Source organism: Pseudophryne corroboree, chromosome 4 (assembly GCF_028390025.1).
Source record: "Pseudophryne corroboree isolate aPseCor3 chromosome 4, aPseCor3.hap2, whole genome shotgun sequence".
In the NCBI taxonomy this organism is placed as follows: Eukaryota; Metazoa; Chordata; class Amphibia; order Anura; family Myobatrachidae; genus Pseudophryne; species Pseudophryne corroboree.
In genome coordinates, this window is record NC_086447.1 from 891,292,899 (window position 1) to 891,310,382 (window position 17,484).

A 17,484-nucleotide genomic window follows, 5' to 3' on the forward strand; every position below is an offset into this window, starting at 1 on the left:
TGTACATTACTTTACATTCTAAAATCCCGCAGTCGTATTATGAATGGTGAGTCAGTTTGTTAGATCCCGTGATAATGTACTTATTGGGCAGTAAATGGAAAAACTGTTGAATTATTTGAAACGTTTTATTTAAGTCAGTATTGTCAAAGTCAAAAATATTACATAGAGAGACCATATAAACTGCACACATATAAGTCGCTATACTTGCAAATATGTGCAGCGAGCACAGCAATATATGGAAACACGCATTTGCTCGGACATGGCACTGAGATGGATTCGGCGCTTGTTTCATACAGTACATGGTTATAATAATGAACAGCACCAGACATCATGGAGATTTAGAATTGGCTAATGAATTAATGTCATGGATGTGTATCATTCGAACCGAACCAGATAAACACATCATGTTTGGTATTGAAGCAAGCAGAATGAGGTGTGGGTTAGTTTGAGGCCTGTTGTGTTGTTGTGGGACATTGCAGCGGATAGATATGATTATATGTATAAAAGCTAAGATCATATTGTTAGAACAATGGATGCTCAAGACAACCTTTTACTAAGTTTTCAGGGCTGAACCTGATTAGCATATACAAAGAGAATAGTGACTCAATACAAAGGAGAAAGAAAGACCCCTCCCCCAGGTACTGGTCAAACAGGAAGGTAGTGGTCAGGTGTGGCCTCAGAGAACAGATGTAATGTAGCTACACTCACACACACACACACAGCTACCTGGCACCCAGCAGCATGGCGGCTAAATCCCCAGGACATCTTCCAAACTAAAGGCTAAGTATTGAATTTCACATGGCTAGATAAGGAAACAGACAGATTGCTTTCTGGTTTAAATAGGATATTGTAACTTGGTTGTGTGATTGTTGGGTGTTTGTGGATACTCTGTGAAGTCTGTGATAAATTGGAACAGTATACAATCTGTAGCATAGTATTTGTGGTATTTGTTTGCCTATGGAGATTTAAAATAGATTGTGCTGGTTAGTTATACTATATATCCTGTTAATCATAAATACCACCATGCAGTTACGTTTGTGTTAATTACATTGTGATCTGGTCTTGTGATGAATATGCTCTGGTTATTGAGATACTGAAGTTGTTTGGGATGTGAAATTATGAGATGGTTCTAGGAAGTTGGATTACATTGTGAAAGGTGATTTAGATGGTTTGGAATTGTAAAATCAGAACATATGCATTGTTTTGAGGCTTGGACATTTTGGAATAAAATGGAGTCTTGTGTTTTCTGCTATGTGATTGTGGTGTAGTTGAGAGTGCCATGTGTTTGGACCTGCAAATCTAAAATGGCTGCTGCTGGATGTCTTCCCCTCCCCCTTTCAGCCATGTGGTGTGGTCTTTAGAATCAAGTGGAGGTTTCCCAAAATGGAGTCTAGCTTCTGTCCCATGATATAGGGACAGCCAGTATGAGTAAGCCCAAGTATTTCATCAGCATTGACTAACTGCGCAGCGATTGTTCCTCACATGTGTAAGCTTCTCTGCAATCATGTTGTCTTACTGTGAGCCATTTCTCTCATATCTCTCTCTCTCTCTCTCTCTCTCTCTCTCCCTTCTCTTTTCTCCCATATCTCCCCTTTGACTAGTATTGTATTGTATTGTATTAGATTGGTATTGTATTGTATTTCTAGTGTAGCTATTTTGGTTAGGAAGTATCTGTTATATTGTAGTGTATCATTTGTACTGTTATTCCCTTTTACAAGTATATTAGATATAATACAGTTAATAGGCTTTGGACCCTAAACCAGTATCTGTGTATTTCCTATAGTGTTAAGTGTTCACTTGAGCGTCGGTGACGCTCAAGCAGCTTTGTAGTTAGTCAGGTTACACAAGGTTGCACTTACACCCTGTATTCACATTAATGTATTCTGTGTATTTCATTGATAAGGTTTAGACATAAAGGTATAGCGTTGTGAGCGCCTGCGCCGCTGGTGATCTCCTCATGGTCTCGAGCGTCCGCTACGCCATAGCGAATCATTACTCTAGTCATAGCCAATAACGTGCTGTCCTGTGATCGCTGGGCCGTGAGCGAACGTGACGCTTGAGCGTCTCGCCTACGGCTGAGCGATCATTACGCAACCAGCGTACCCGTACGGTACTTCTTAAGTAAACAGCGTACAGTGTTCTTAGACTTCATAAAGGGTTGTTTATACGACAAAAGAATTTAGCATTGTCAATTGGGGGACTCGTCCTGTCCTTCACATATCTCTGCTAGGTAATATCAGCAGACATTATCCATCAGCAAAGGGCGGGATCATATTCCTTGCAGTGCTGATTGGATAAGCGTCTGTTTCGCTTAGTAAAGGGTGCTGAGGGAATCCGGGACCGGAGGTAAGAACAGTACGCTATTGTCTTTGAAAATCTGGTTTTTATTTCAATTTGGTGCCAACTACACACTCAGGCCTAGAATAACTTTAGGAGTTTTGAATGATGACTTTCTTGGTGACAAGAGGCCGCATGGTCTGTCCACCATTTTGTGTGACCCTCATGGAGGTGGAAGGGGGAGGAGCAGCGGCCATTTTGGGAAGGTCAAATTTTTTTATTTTTTTTTCTGAGCGGCTGGTTTTCAGTTGACTCAGGAAACAATCAGCCATCCACTGTCAAAAAGAAATCATCATTTAATGAGTTTTTTTTTAATGCATTTATTTAATCTATATCATAGTCAATCATAAGTAATAGTGATTGGTACTTATATGTAATATCTATATGCGTGTGCTTACATCAATGTATGTTATTAGATTAAATTTAGAATTGCATTTTCATCTGTGTAAGTTTCACATCTCACCTTCCTGTTTGCCATTTGCATTGATAACGTGCTGAGAAAATTTGCTGCTATAAAAAAAAAAAAAAAAGGTAAGGGAGTAACTGAAAAAAAAAAACCAAGCACACAGCATAGAAGATACTGTGTGGTGTTTGGTAAGCGTTTATATAGTGAAATATCGCTTATAGTAAGGCGATACAGAAGCCACAAGACAATAGCACACATTTGTTCAGTTTCCAAAATTTAGTTTAAATACCTTACTTTACTGTAACGCCTCTGGGGAGAGCTATCAGACTACGGGAAATGATTTTTCTGATCAGAAAACTATAAGAATGATAGTGGGTTGAAAACGGTATGAGTGTATTGAATCCCGCTTTGTGGACTTTGTGATCTATGTGATAAAACGGTATTGAATTCCGCTTTGTGGACTTTGTGATCTGTGTGATCTATGTGGAACGTGATGAGCACGATCTGAGTGAAAACGTGCAACAGAGTGTGATAAAGTTTTCGTTGTATTACGCTCTGGCTGTTTTGGAGCACAGTAGGGAGACTCCAATGATCCTACCATTTATGGGCAACAAGTGTCTATAAGTGGTACGATTGGACCGCACGGTTGTATGTGTGACCAATAACGCAACGTGATATGAGGTCGTATATCCATGCGTAAATCTTGCCCTCATACGTGTTGTAGGGAGCACATGCAAGCGTGATTTGTGTAAAAGAAAAAGGAAGGGAATTTTCTCAGGAAAATCTCTAGAGATAGGGCCTGCAACGGCTACACGTGTCTGCTAGAAGGCGGAACGGGGATACCCGGAGCAGAAGAAGTTCAGTGGAAGAGCTTTAAGGATTTCCAACGAAGTTCTGTGTTTGGTGCATTTTAGGAAGTTTTTCTGTGTTAAAAAGGTCCACAATGGCAGCCAAGTGCACAACACAGAGACGGTCGGAGGTCAGGATTCAGACTCCAGAGGCTTGCAGACCCCGAGGGTCTGCTCGGTTAGTAATGTGGGGGAAATATGGTCCCCACACTGAGACCTTTTGTGATGAATGGACACGAATGACTGCGGGGGATAAGGCACCATTTCCCGGGATAGGTAGTTTTGACTCAGAGGTGTTGCATAATTTAAGGCAAAGGATCAGTCTCATAAAATCCTGGAAACAACGAGTTAAACATGATGATTGTTTGCAGTTATGGCAACAGGAAAGTGAAATGCAAAGAAATGTAACTTACATATCTAACTTTCATCTTGAGAGGAGAGACATGGCATTGAAGAGGATTATGGTTGCAGAGAAATGGCACAATGTTGTACGATAAAAATGCACTTAGTAACTGTATTAAGAATGAAAGTGTTAAATGTAATAATGTTTATGAAAATGAAAGTGTAAAAATTACAAATGTTAACCTGTGCAAGTCGCACCCCATGTTAAACTTCCCTCAGGATTACCAACAAGAAAGTGAGCCCAGAACGATGTCGGCACCTCTTCCAGAAGCCATCCTACAAGACATCCAGGTGGACGCGACCAAATTGGTAAAGGCAATAATCAAACCCCCTAACGGAGGGTCAGGTGAGGTCGTGTCCACAGGTACGTACAATGTTTTATATCACGCACAAACAAATGTACCCCATATTGTAAGACCAAAACAAGGTGATGTGATTGAGTTTAGTCCTGTCAGGGTGATCACAGTCCCCAATGGGAAGACTGATGATCAGGGAACCATTCCCGTCAAGGACAGTGCAATGCGCCATCCCTGGTCCCGGACAGAATTGAGATCAATCATGTCTGATTACCCAGATCCTAGGAAAGATCTAACTGTATGATCAAAGATTCACAGAAGGTATATCAACTCCCTAGACAACGACATAATCATGGTATCCAAGGAATCAGGTAGGTACAGGGAAAGCGGTTGATGGTGATGAGCATCCAAGCGTTTGAGGAGGCATCAAATCAACCAAAACCCCAGACCATTGGCACATGGAGGAACTTAAGGATTTGTGATCTGTGCAAAAGAGAAGGGCATTATGCCAGTAACTGCAACAGCCCACATAAAATCAGACCCCCTAGACATGAAAATGAGCAAAAGTTATGACACACCAAATTATAATCAGGGATCATATAGGAAGAATTTTGGGCCACACCCATAATATATAGTCAGGAAAGGTGATCATTAGGACTGATGGTAAGCCTGAGGTAACGGTTAATAAATTGGGAGGTCATTCCCTGAAGACACAGGAATGACCAGGTGAAACGTTGTAAATGTATCTGTGAAATGTTTTTTTTTTTCTCTCTCTCTCTATCCCCATCTCTGACGAGTATTGGTAAGAATTCACACATTGCATATCCACTTGGTCCTTGCAGAAGTCTACCAAACCCCAGCATGACCTCCGCCACAATGTATTTCTGGCCAGATACAGACAGTGGAGTAATGCAGGTGCTGGTGGGGAGGGACTGCTCAAGGAGACCATTAGACACGTAGATATGACAGCCTGATGATCTGACAATGTTTTTCTAATGCTAACAATGTTTTCTTAATGTTGACAATGTTTTAAAAATGCTTTGTTTCTCTTTTCCTATTGATGGTTAATGTCGAGTTATGTAATATATATATGCATATGAATTGTTCTCTATCTCTTGTTTTTTTTTTGTTTTCTCTCTCTTCTCACTCATGTTTTCATGGTTTAAAGATGGTATGTCACCCCTCAGTTGGACCAATGGTAATGCCAGATTTTTGCTCCTTACAGAAAGATCGCCGGTTAGGAAGGAATATTGCATCACCAGAATGTTCGTTTGGAAGACTGAGAGACAGCACCTTTGAGAGGACAGCAGAACAAGAAGAACAACAAGACGAGAGAACTTATTATCGTAACAAGTTCTCCCCCCCTCAAACTGATTTCTTATACCCCCTTTACAAATTTCTTCTTTTCTCATCCTGTAAGATGGACTTGCCCCAAGAGACTGTGATATGGATTTTCCTGTTGACCATGATGTTGACCAGAACAGTCTGTTTCGGTGAGAGTACCAGCGAGGTCGAGAAAGGATCCAGAAAGGTCCTGATGACTGAGACGGAGGTGTAAATTTCCAATAGCAACCCAATCACCAAGCAAAGGCGAGTACCGGGCACGATCTAACAACCATGTTATTTGTAAACAATTGTGAAGGATTGTTAGTTCAAAAAGAAAATTGTATCTGTAGGCTCTGTGACAATCTGGTAGAGGATGGATGCATAAAGAAATGCCAATCCAGTTTTAATATCCATATGGACCGGCATCCATTGAGTGACTATCACTCCTTAGTGGGTAGTGTGTTAAATAAAACAGATTGTTGGGTATGCTCTCAAGTACCTCAGGGTCATAGTAAATCAGGGCTAGTACCATTTCCTTTAACGATAGGGGAGGTACTTGAGCTAAAGGGTGGGAGACCGGTGGACAGGAGGTTTAATATCTCCAGCCCTCCTAGTTTGAAGCTCCACCAATACCATGTGGATAGGTCCCTATTATGTTTTAACATCTCCAATCCCCGAAAGCCGGGAAATTGGGAAGTGTCATGGAGCAACCAAACCATGACCTTTTCGCATAGAGCAGATAGAATGCCTACAGATACAGAGCTTGTACGCCACATAGCGAGTAGAGGAAAATCTTTCCGGTATAGGTATACCTTAGGAAATAGGATTACGAGAGTTGGAGAAGTATCACCAGGATACTGTGCACATATCGTACAAACTGATACGTGTACTAAACAGATGGGAGAATTAGGGTTAGGAGAGTTCACATGGAAAATGTGTAACATGGTAATGACATATTCTGTCCCATATGTTCTCCCCGATGATGCATATTTCATATGCGGGAGAAAGGCGTATGAGCGGCTTGCCCCAAACTCTGAAGGATTGTGTTGTATTGGAAAAGTACTACCTGAGGTAATGAGTCTAAGGAGTGAGGAAACTGTAATTAACCTGGATTTGGTATATGACCCAATGATAGAAACCATGATGTGATGAAAATGCGATTATACGGTCCGTTTCTTTCACCTGTTTTTCTGCTTTTCTCCAAGATACAAAGACCCCTTGGACGAGGAAGTTAACGAGACGCTATACAGACAACAGACAAGAACCAAAGATGAAGTTTTGACGACCTATGATATGGACACTTGATGAACTTTGCCATGGATCCCCAGTTTCCCTAGTATTTTAAACTCACGCTAGCCCAACATTTTTTGTAAATCTGATGGCACTGACAAAGCTATTTGCTCATGCCCAAAGAGCAATACAGCGCAAAGAAGACGACTCTCAACAGATACCGAACAAAACTTCAACAACAGATGTACATTTCCCTGACATAGAATACCACCGCATTTACCGTAATTATGTCTTTTCTTCATTTCTACAACCCTCAGGTAATGACACACATAGTCGATAGGGAATACAGGCTCAGATATCAGCAACCACATACTTCCCCCATTCATGTATCATCAACTAAAATGTGCTCCCCATTTTGTTCAAAATCCGAAAAGAGCTCGGTAAAGTTTGACAGCCCATCCACAGACCTGTACCACAGGATAAGAAGGAATTCAAATGTATACTTCGCAATACCTCGAAGCTTGATGTACAACACGTACGGCACGATGATACATGACCCCCCAAACATGGATTCATACACACATGCTTCTGCTATCTCACTAGGTCATACCCTATTCACACCTTCTCCTCTCTCCTCCCTTACCCAACCATGGAAATGTATTAACCCCTGACATATATTTTTCTCTTTTTGAAATGTTTTAGGAAGTGGCAGTTATTGGTGACTGCCAAAGGGTGGACTGTCAAAGTCAAAAATATTACATAGAGAGACCATATAAACTGCACACATATAAGTCGCTATACTTGCAAATATGTGCAGCGAGCACAGCAATATATGGAAACACGCATTTGCTCGGACATGGCACTGAGATGGATTCGGCGCTTGTTTCATACAGTACATGGTTATAATAATGAACAGCACCAGACATCATGGAGATTTAGAATTGGCTAATGAATTAATGTCATGGATGTGTATCATTCGAACCGAACCAGATAAACACATCATGTTTGGTATTGAAGCAAGCAGAATGAGGTGTGGGTTAGTTTGAGGCCTGTTGTGTTGTTGTGGGACATTGCAGCGGATAGATATGATTATATGTATAAAAGCTAAGATCATATTGTTAGAACAATGGATGCTCAAGACAACCTTTTACTAAGTTTTCAGGGCTGAACCTGATTAGCATATACAAAGAGAATAGTGACTCAATACAAAGGAGAAAGAAAGACCCCTCCCCCAGGTACTGGTCAAACAGGAAGGTAGTGGTCAGGTGTGGCCTCAGAGAACAGATGTAATGTAGCTACACTCACACACACACACACAGCTACCTGGCACCCAGCAGCATGGCGGCTAAATCCCCAGGACATCTTCCAAACTAAAGGCTAAGTATTGAATTTCACATGGCTAGATAAGGAAACAGACAGATTGCTTTCTGGTTTAAATAGGATATTGTAACTTGGTTGTGTGATTGTTGGGTGTTTGTGGATACTCTGTGAAGTCTGTGATAAATTGGAACAGTATACAATCTGTAGCATAGTATTTGTGGTATTTGTTTGCCTATGGAGATTTAAAATAGATTGTGCTGGTTAGTTATACTATATATCCTGTTAATCATAAATACCACCATGCAGTTACGTTTGTGATAATTACATTGTGATCTGGTCTTGTGATGAATATGCTCTGGTTATTGAGATACTGAAGTTGTTTGGGATGTGAAATTATGAGATGGTTCTAGGAAGTTGGATTACATTGTGAAAGGTGATTTAGATGGTTTGGAATTGTAAAATCAGAACATATGCATTGTTTTGAGGCTTGGACATTTTGGAATAAAATGGAGTCTTGTGTTTTCTGCTATGTGATTGTGGTGTAGTTGAGAGTGCCATGTGTTTGGACCTGCAAATCTAAAATGGCTGCTGCTGGATGTCTTCCCCTCCCCCTTTCAGCCATGTGGTGTGGTCTTTAGAATCAAGTGGAGGTTTCCCAAAATGGAGTCTAGCTTCTGTCCCATGATATAGGGACAGCCAGTATGAGTAAGCCCAAGTATTTCATCAGCATTGACTAACTGCGCAGCGATTGTTCCTCACATGTGTAAGCTTCTCTGCAATCATGTTGTCTTACTGTGAGCCATTTCTCTCATATCTCTCTCTCTCTCTCTCTCTCTCTCTCTCTCCCTTCTCTTTTCTCCCATATCTCCCCTTTGACTAGTATTGTATTGTATTGTATTAGATTGGTATTGTATTGTATTTCTAGTGTAGCTATTTTGGTTAGGAAGTATCTGTTATATTGTAGTGTATCATTTGTACTGTTATTCCCTTTTACAAGTATATTAGATATAATACAGTTAATAGGCTTTGGACCCTAAACCAGTATCTGTGTATTTCCTATAGTGTTAAGTGTTCACTTGAGCGTCGGTGACGCTCAAGCAGCTTTGTAGTTAGTCAGGTTACACAAGGTTGCACTTACACCCTGTATTCACATTAATGTATTCTGTGTATTTCATTGATAAGGTTTAGACATAAAGGTATAGCGTTGTGAGCGCCTGCGCCGCTGGTGATCTCCTCGTGGTCTCGAGCGTCCGCTACGCCATAGCGAATCATTACTCTAGTCATAGCCAATAACGTGCTGTCCTGTGATCGCTGGGCCGTGAGCGAACGTGACGCTTGAGCGTCTCGCCTACGGCTGAGCGATCGTTACGCAACCAGCGTACCCGTACGGTACTTCTTAAGTAAACAGCGTACAGTGTTCTTAGACTTCATAAAGGGTTGTTTATACGACAAAAGAATTTAGCATTGTCAGTATATAAACTCCACGCTGCTCAGGATATAACAGGCTCTTCCAGTAGTAAGCCATGTTACAGCACTAACTGTAACTAACTAGTAGTTCTGAGAACATGTGCAGCTACTTAACCCTTTAATTGCCCGCGGCAACATAGGCAAACGCAGGAGGGGGGGGGGGGGTTCCGGTGGCATGAAAACCCCCCTCCTCTTGTCAAGTGACTCAAAATATGACAATTGCAATGGTATTGCTAGAGCTGCAACCACATCATGAAGTTTAAGCTGCTGCACATGTTCAGTGGTAGAAGCTTCTTCCGCTTCTGAGGCCTCAGTCAGTGCTGTCAAAGTCAAAAAATATTGTAGTACACACATTAAGTAATAACCACACACACATGCCCGCTGCGCGTGCACTTGTTCCGCCGTGCGTGCACATATCCGCAATTTGCGTATGGTCGCTCCCGCGGTCCTGCGCGTGGTATGGGTATTTACGACAGAGTTTGTGAGCGCATAGAGGGTTATCAAAACATTACATATTTAATCCAAATAGTGCAGATTGAACACATAGCTCCCCTGCACCACATCAGCAAGTATCAACAGTTTAAATGATTCCAGGACTAAGGGATTCGCCTTTGCATGATAGGAAGGGACAGACTAAGGTTATAAGGTGATGTCTAGTATCCAGCTGTAGGGTATTTTAAGGGTAACATTCCGGTGTTGGTTAGAGGAAGATCGCATGTTCCTGCGTATAGTTATATGCAGAAGTAGAATATAGATATAAACTGTATTTGCTGTATATTATGTATGCGGCGGGAATCCAGAGGAGACCACCCACAAGAGCAGCTGAGAAAGACATCGCCCACCTTTTCAAATCAACCTATGACCTCTCCTATAATGTAAAGATGCATCTCTGTGTCCAATGGACAAAGGGATTACAGTATCCATTGTATTGCTTTTTGAAGTAGTGTATAAAAAGCCTGTTGCTGCCTGGCCGGTCAGAAGACTCTTAACGCTATCTACCTGATTAGCGGAGGACTGGACCAGGAAGCGCATGCGAATATTCTCACGTATGTACATTGACTGTAGCCATTTACTCTGTTGTATTGTAGTGTATAAATTGTATTGTTATCCCCTTCCAGATATATACGCTGAGGTGTCGGAGCACAGTGTTTAACTACAAATCGGTGTTGTGTCCTCTTTTCCCTGCTAGGGTTTAAAGCGTATTACATTACCTAACTATATAAGGTTTAAAAGTGTATTGATAAGTTGTGTACGCGCTGCGGGTACTTTGTACCGTCAGCGCTGCATAAGGTTTAAGGTGTAACATCATTGCAGTGCTTTGCTGCATAAGGTTTAGAGTGTAATAATATCATTGCATTGCATTACTAATAAGGTTTAAAGTATATCAAGAGTGTGCGCGCGCTGTGTGTACTTTGTACCCCCAGCGCGGCGTTTGTACGCTAAGTCCGTACATGGTACGGGACTCTGTACGCAAATAGCGTACAGAGTACGTAGCGTGTGTACTAAGTCTAGCGACCGCAGCGGCTCCATGGTAAAAGTGTGTTTAAAGGTATAGCTTTATGGTTTAAGATAATATCGACATTATCAGTGCACTGGACCAGAGAGTAGCTACCAGGAAGAAGAGACAGGAGCCTTACCATGATGTGGGAGAATGTGTGCTTAGAAAGTGCAGTACTGGTTCTATTATGTTTGTGTATTTATTTATTTATTTATTATGGTATGTTTAATCTTTTCCTGACCACTTACATTATCTTAATTACATAAAATATGTTTGATACAGCCTATACTATAGACCATCTATAGTGTTAAATAATAATATTGTATTCCATGTTCCGCAGAGTGGGAGATTTGTGGATTACATTTGGAAACCCCCCCCTCTAGAAATCCTGCGTTTGCCACTGGGTAACACTCCAGTGGTTGAGAGTCACACTGGAATCGATAGAGGTGCATACAGTGTGCAAGAAACGATCTGACTGACGGCTTTACTTAGGGTTATATGACTTTTTTCTGTCAGAGTGTGGATGTTTTGTGTATTTTAGCGTATTGTATTTACATGAGATTATACCTGTCAGCCTGCTCAATGATTAAAGGTCTGAAGGGACAGATTTGTATAAGTAGCCTACCTTGTGCTGTTTATAAGTGCGGAGCTCTGCAGCGTGCTACCAGACTCCTCTCCAATCATGTGCGCAGTGGGGGGAAGAGGAGTGGCCAGGAAGTCATCTCTTGTCTTCACATATCGCACATTGCGATGAGATAAATTGAAAGTGGTAAAAAACAGCATGCGATCACGCCCCAATTCGATAAATATTAAGTGCAGCACATAATATCTTGAGACGCGAGATTCGACCGGCGTGCCCGCGCATCGTGTCGAAAGGTACCTTAAATGTGCATACAATCCCCGAATTTCTCTGACAGATGTGGTCGAAATCGAAGGCTAGTAGTTCAGGAAGGTTTAGGCCCAAATTTACAGTATAAACCCTCTCCTCCCATGAGCACTTTTTTCCAGTCATTTATCCCCCACACCCCCAAGAACAATCCCCCGAGACCCATCACAGGGCCCACGTATTCAGCCCATGGTCATGTGTTCATAAAACAGAAATAATAAAATAAAATAAAGTCAGTGACATCTATAGGTGAGTACACACTAGGCGATGTGCTCTATGAGCGATGTCGCCTAGTGTTTCCCCTCACGGGCCGGGCGGGCGGCGGCAGTGCATACACACTGAGCGATATGACGTCCATATCGCTCAATGGCGTCATGCCGCGGCCGGGCCGTGCAGTCAGATTTAGGACAACAGTCCAAATTGAGCTGCATTCACGGCCCTCAGCGAGGGGCTGCTCATCGCTCATTGTCGTTGGCATACACACTTGCTGAGAAAGTAAATGACGTCGCTCAGAATGGGTGAAAATGAACAACACCGTTAACCTTCTCGGCACATGTGTGTGCACCTTATCACCCAGGGCCCTGTGTGAGAATATAAATTCTGTGGGTTAAATGAGGAGGTGGTTGGGGGGCAGGGCATGAAGGAAATAGCATTTACCTCCTTGAGGAAGATTTGTTAGTGCATATCAGGGACTATAGAAGGTGCTTCACCACCAATATCCCTCTGGTGGCGGGGAAGTGTATTACATCAGTACTCTTGTATTATACAGTAGCCTAACCCTAACCTCTTCTTAGTGCCTATCCCTAGCCTACCCTCTACTGCAGCCTAATCCTATCCTCCCCTTAGTGCCTAACCCTAGCTTACCCTCCGCCACAGCCTAAACCTAACCATCCCCCCACTGTAGCCTAACCATAACACCTCCTTAGTGTCTAACCCTAGCCTACCCTCCACCACAGCCTAACCCTAATCTCCCCTTAGTGCCTATCCCTCACCTCCACACCACTGCAGTCTAAACCTATCGTCCCCCTACTGCAGCGTAACGCTAACCTCCCCTTAGTGCCTACCTCTAGCCAACCCTCCACCGCAGTCTAACCCAAACCTCCCCACCACTGCAGCCTAACCCTAACCTCCACTTAGTGAATAAACCCTTGCTCCCCCCCCCACTGCAGCCTAACCCTAACCTCCCCTCAACGCAGCCTAACCATAACCTCCCCTTAGTGTCTAACCCCGCCCACTGCAGGCTAAGCCTAACCTCCCCACCACCACAGCCTAACCCTAACCTCCCACCACCACAGCCTAACCCTAATCTCCCCACCACCACAGCCTAACCCTAACCTCCCACCACCACAGCCTAACCCTAATCTCCCCACCACCACAGCCTAACCCTAACCTCCCACCACCACAGCCTAACCCTAATCTCCCCACCACCACAGCCTAACCCTAACCTCCCACCACCACAGCCTAACCCTAATCTCCCCACCACCACAGCCTAACCCTAATCTCCCCACCACCACAGCCTAACCCTAACCTCCCACCAGGGCCGTAACTACGTGTGTGCCAAGTGGGCTTGGCACACAGCGCAGTTGCCCTGAGGGCGCACAGCCAGCGGCATGTAATGAGTCAAATTGACTCATTACATGCCGCCTCTGAAGTCTGCGCCGTGCGCCGCTGCCGCGCTGTGAAGGAGAGAGCAGCGCTGGGCAGGTGAGAAGGAGGAGGAGGGAGGGGGACTGGAGCCGCAGCAGCGCTATTTCATTGGTAGTAAGCGCCGCTGCAGCATCCCCCTCTCCTTCCGTATAGGCTGCCCGGCGCTGCTGTGGATGCTGGGATGCGGTTCCTCCATCCCAGCATCCACAGCAGCGCCAGGCAGCCTATACGGAAGGAGAGGGGGATGCTGCAGTGGCGCTTACTACCAATGACATAGCGCTGCTGCGGCTCCAGTCCCCCTCCCTCCTCCTCCTTGTCCGATGCCTGCACAGAGGGAGATGCCAGCACGAGGAGCCTGTCAGCGGGAGAAGGTAAGTATCTCTCTCTCTCTCTCTCTGGGGGACACTGTCTGCCATAATGTGTAAAAAGGGGCCTGGCTGCCGCAATGTGTAAAAAGGGGTATTGGCTGCCGCAATGTGTATAAAGGGGGACTGGCTGCCGCAATGTGTAAAAAGGGGGACTGGCTGCCGCAATGTGTAAAAAGGGGTCCTGGCTGCCGCAATGTGTAAAAAGGGGGCCTGGCTGCTACAATGTGTAAAAAGGGGTCCTGGCTGCCGCAATGTGTAAAAAGGGGGACTGGCTGCCGCAATATGTAAAAAGGGGGCCTGGCTGCCGCAATGTGTAAAAAGGGGGACTGGCTGCCGCAATGTGTAAAAAGGGGTCCTGGCTGCCGCAATGTGTAAAAAGGGGGCCTGGCTGCTGCAATGTGTAAAAAGGGGGACTGGCTGCCGCAATGTGTAAAAAGGGGGACTGGCTGCCGCAATGTGTAAAAAGGGGTCCTGGCTGCCGCAATGTGTAAAAAGGAGGACTGGCTGCCGCAATGTGTAAAAAGGGGGACTGTCTGCTGTAATGTGTAAAAAGGGGGACTGTCTGCTGTAATGTATAAAAGGGGCTCTACCTGGTGTAGTGGCGCTACTGTGCAGCGTAATTTGAATAATGGAGACTACTGTGCACCGTAGTATGAATTGCTATTATTTTGTGGCCACGCCCCTTCCCCATGAAGCCACGCCCCTATATATTTTTCGCGCACCTACGGCGCGCACTGCCCCTATCTTGCATGTGGCGGGGGCGCCAATGTCGTTTCTTGCACACATCGCTAAAATGCCTAGTTACGGCACTGACTCCCACCACCACAGCCTAACCCTAACCTCGCCACCACCACAGCCTAACCCTAACCTCCCCACCACCACAGCCTTACCCTAACCTCCCCACCACCACAGCCTAACCCTAACCTCCCCACCACCACAGCCTATCCCTAACCTCCCCACCACCACAGCCTAACCCTAACCTCCCCACCACCACAGCCTAACCCTAACCTCCCCACCACCACAGCCTAACCCTAATCTCCCCACCACCACAGCCTAACCCAAACCTCCCCACCACCACAGCCTAACCCTAATCTCCCCACCACCACAGCCTAACCCTAACCTCCCCACCACCACAGCCTAACCCTAACCTCCCCACCACCACAGCCTAACCCTAATCTCCCCACCACCACAGCCTAACCCTAACCTCCCCACCACCACAGCCTAACCCTAATCTCCCCACCACCACAGCCTAACCCTAACCTCCCCACCACCACAGCCTAACCCTAACCTCCCACCACCACAGCCTAACCCTAACCTCCCCACCACCACAGCCTAACCCTAACCTCCCACCACCACAGCCTAACCCTAACCTCCCCACCACCACAGCCTAACCCTAACCTCCCCACCACCACAGCCTAACCCTAACCTCGCCACCACCACAGCCTAACCCTAACCTCCCCACCACCACAGCCTTACCCTAACCTCCCCACCACCACAGCCTAACCCTAACCTCCCCACCACCACAGCCTATCCCTAACCTCCCCACCACCACAGCCTAACCCTAACCTCCCCACCACCACAGCCTAACCCTAACCTCCCCACCACCACAGCCTAACCCTAACCTCCCCACCACCACAGCCTAACCCTAACCTCCCCACCACCACAGCCTTACCCTAACCTCCCCACCACCACAGCCTAACCCTAATCTCCCCACCACCACAGCCTAACCCTAACCTCCCCACCACCACAGCCTAACCCTAACCTCCCACCACCACAGCCTAACCCTAACCTCCCCACCACCACAGCCTAACCCTAACCTCCCACCACCACAGCCTAACCCTAACCTCCCCACCACCACAGCCTAACCCTAACCTCCCCACCACCACAGCCTAACCCTAACCTCGCCACCACCACAGCCTAACCCTAACCTCCCCACCACCACAGCCTTACCCTAACCTCCCCACCACCACAGCCTAACCCTAACCTCCCCACCACCACAGCCTATCCCTAACCTCCCCACCACCACAGCCTAACCCTAACCTCCCCACCACCACAGCCTAACCCTAACCTCCCCACCACCACAGCCTAACCCTAACCTCCCCACCACCACAGCCTAACCCTAACCTCCCCACCACCACAGCCTTACCCTAACCTCCCCACCACCACAGCCTAACCCTAACCTCCCCACCACCACAGCCTAACCCTAACCTCCCCACCACCACAGCCTAACCCTAACCTCCCCACCACCACAGCCTAACCCTAACCTCCCCACCACCACAGCCTTACCCTAACCTCCCCACCACCACAGCCTAACCCTAACCTCCCACCACCACAGCCTAACCCTAATCTCCCACCACCACAGCCTAACCCTAACCTCCCACCACCACAGCCTAACCCTAATCTCCCCACCACCACAGCCTAACCCTAACCTCCCACCACCACAGCCTAACCCTAATCTCCCCACCACCACAGCCTAACCCTAACCTCCCCACCACCACAGCCTAACCCTAACCTCCCCACCACCACAGCCTAACCCTAACCTCCCACCACCACAGCCTAACCCTAACCTCCCACCACCACAGCCTAACCCTAACCTCCCACCACCACAGCCTAACCCTAACCTCCCACCACCACCGCCTAACCCTAACCTCCCACCACCACCGCCTAACCCTAACCTCTCCACCACCACAGCCTAACCCTAACCTCCCACCACCACAGCCTAACCCTAACCTCCCACCACCACCGCCTAACCCTAACCTCCCACCACCACAGCCTAACCCTAACCTCCCACCACCACCGCCTAACCCTAACCTCCCACCACCACAGCCTAACCCTAACCTCCCACCACCACAGCCTAACCCTAACCTCTCCACCACCACAGCCTAACCCTAACCTCCCACCACCACAGCCTAACCCTAACCTCCCACCACCACAGCCTAACCCTAACCTCTCCACCACCACAGCCTAACCCTAACCTCCCCACCACCACAGCCTAACCCTAACCTCCCCACCACCACAGCCTAACCCTAACCTCCCACCACCACAGCCTAACCCTAACCTCTCCACCACCACAGCCTAACCCTAACCTCCCACCACCACAGCCTAACCCTAACCTCCCACCACCACAGCCTAACCCTAACCTCCCCACCACCACAGCCTAACCCTAACCTCCCCACCACCACAGCCTAACCCTAACCTCCCCACCACCACAGCCTAACCCTAACCTCTCCACCACCACAGCGCCGCCACAGTAGCCCTAACCCCCCTTAAGAGGGAATTCGATTTGCCAGCGAATACCTTCCTAGCCGAACATGCGCAGCAGCTACTGCAATTTATGGCAGCGGGAATTCGCACAAAAGTGTTCACTACCTCATAGGATAGCAATCACTTTTGTTCAAATCTAGGAGCGAATTGGCCGGGCAAAGTGTGTGTGGAGGGCAGCCATTGCCGGTG